At 35.5% G+C, this 2,218-nt stretch overlaps 1 non-coding gene across 1 annotated transcript; it reads left to right on the top strand.

Annotated features, from left to right (window-relative positions):
• The first annotated feature begins 1,405 nt into the window (after window positions 1-1,405).
• On the top strand, window positions 1,406-1,512 carry LOC120580762 (small nucleolar RNA R71). Its single transcript, XR_005646520.1, has one exon. It is a non-coding gene; the product is annotated as a small nucleolar RNA R71 (small nucleolar RNA).
• Window positions 1,513-2,218: the final 706 nt, after the last annotated feature.

The following is a 2,218-nucleotide window of genomic DNA, read 5'->3' as shown; positions in this document are numbered from 1 at the left end:
TTGGTTGTGGGTGGATGAATGTTGGTGAAGTTTGGAGAGAATTACGGAAGAAGGATTATAGATGTTATTCGATTTGGATACGCGAAGAAAAAATAAAATAATTTTTTTTTTTTTTTGTGCTGATGGGTTGGCACGGCCGTGCCAACTCAGGCACGGGCCGTGCTAACTTTCTGGAAAAAGAGGGAAGAATTTTTTTTTTTGTTTTTTGGGTGGGTTTCTGGTCAATGGCTTCAAATCTTTTTCACTTTTTCGCATCATATTTGGACAAATACCTACAAAACAACAAAAAAAAACAAAATAAAAGCAATAAAACTCATGGGTTGCCTCCCACGAAGCGCTCTTTTAGAGTCATTAGCTTGACGATTAGAAGGTTTCTCTACCCAATACCCAATCTTTCCCAAAGGGATAGTGGCATCAACCTGAGATTCTCTCCCAAATCACACATAGCTTTTTCAATGGTTTCACTCTCAATCACACAAGGGGTGGAAACACTCTCAATCACTATGAGTTTAAGCTTAGCAAGCCTTTGAGGGACATGGATTTTGAGTTTATAAGGTGGTGAAACGATTGGCTTATCACTCTCTCCTATGACTTTCTCACCTTGTTGCTTTTCACTCTCTATCTCACCCTCAATTGTCTTAGTTTTCATAATGGGGTCCTCTAACTGATTACCGTCCCTAAGTTGAATAGCATTTATAAGGCCTTTGGGGTTGGCTTCAGTTTGACTTTGAAAGACATCGGGGGTTTGAGAGGAAGTTGCTACTTTTTGGGCTACTTGAGAGATTTGAGTTTCTAGCATTCTAGTGTGAGTAGCAATGGAGTCCACTTTAGATGTAAGCTTGACAAAAGAGTCATTCAAAGATCCAGTTTGATTTTTAAGTTCTTGAAATTGCTTGGATTGCTCCATAGCATGTTTTTCTAGTAAAATTTCCAAGCTGGATTTCTGAGGGACTCTTTCGTTGTTTGTACAAATGGGTGGTGTTGTTTGTTGTCCAAAGGTATAAAAATTTTGCTCGGGGCTTTTAGTAACACTACCTAGTTGGCATTCAACATCAGTATGGTCAAATATTCCACAAAATTCACAAGGTGGTGAGACAAGAGCAGGTGTGACGACACTTACAGTTAATTTATCAAATTTTTGAAGAAGTGTGTCCACCTTAGCAGATAGATGATCAAGGGTAGAAACCTGGCACATACCTTCCTCTTTTTTAGAGGGTGGAGGAGTACCTTCAGTGATAACTCTCTCACTTGTCCACTGATAGTGGTTGTATGCCATATTCTCGATCAAATCATAGGCTCCTGTGTAAGTTTTATTCATCAAAGCTCCACCTGCAGCTGCATCAACATTCATTTTTGTGGAAAACAAAAGACCATTATAAAAAGTGTGGATAAGAAGCCAATTCTAAAACCATGATGGGGGCAAAGCCTAAGCATTTCTTTGAAACGCTCCCACGCATTGTAAAGAGATTCACCATCTTTTTGAGTGAATTGTGTGATTTGACTCCTCAATTGAGCAGTTTTACTATGGGGAAAGAATTGGGAAAGAAATGCCTTCCTCATTTGGTTCCATGAAGTGATAGAACCAATTTGCAATGAATGAAACCAAGCACTAGCTCTATCCCTCAAAGAGAAAGGAAAGAGGTGCAGCCTTACGGCCTCTTGGTTTGCCTTCAAAGTTCCACTGAGTCTTAAAAAAGTTGAAACATGAAAATTCGGATCCTCAGTGGGTGATCCGAAAAATTGATTTTGCTGCACCAGGTAAATAAGTGCAGGCTTTATTTCAAATTTAATATCCTCAACCGTTGGGTACACAATAGCATCGTACGGCTCATCTGAAGATGTGATTGCATACTCTTTGAGAGCACGTTTCTCAGCCATATCGTTATTACTGTGTGTTTCTTTGAGTCATCCCTGAAATCAAAGCGATTAAAGATAGAAAATAAAAAATAAAACAAAATAAAAATAAAATAAAATAAAATAAAATAAAATAAGGAGAAAGGGAGGGAGAGAGATTTTATATATAAATATATATATTTTTATTTTTTTTATTTTTTATATTTTTTTTTATTTTTTTATAGAGAGAGAGAGAGATAAATATATAAAATATTTTACAAATATATATATATATATATATATATATATATATATATATATATATAAAATAAAAAGATAAGAAAAGGAAATAAAATATATTTTAAATATATATATATATATATAT

Source organism: Medicago truncatula, chromosome 5 (assembly GCF_003473485.1).
Source record: "Medicago truncatula cultivar Jemalong A17 chromosome 5, MtrunA17r5.0-ANR, whole genome shotgun sequence".
Classification (NCBI taxonomy): domain Eukaryota; kingdom Viridiplantae; phylum Streptophyta; class Magnoliopsida; order Fabales; family Fabaceae; genus Medicago; species Medicago truncatula.
Note: the sequence above shows the minus strand (reverse complement) of the source record. Positions and strands in the feature narration are given on the sequence as shown.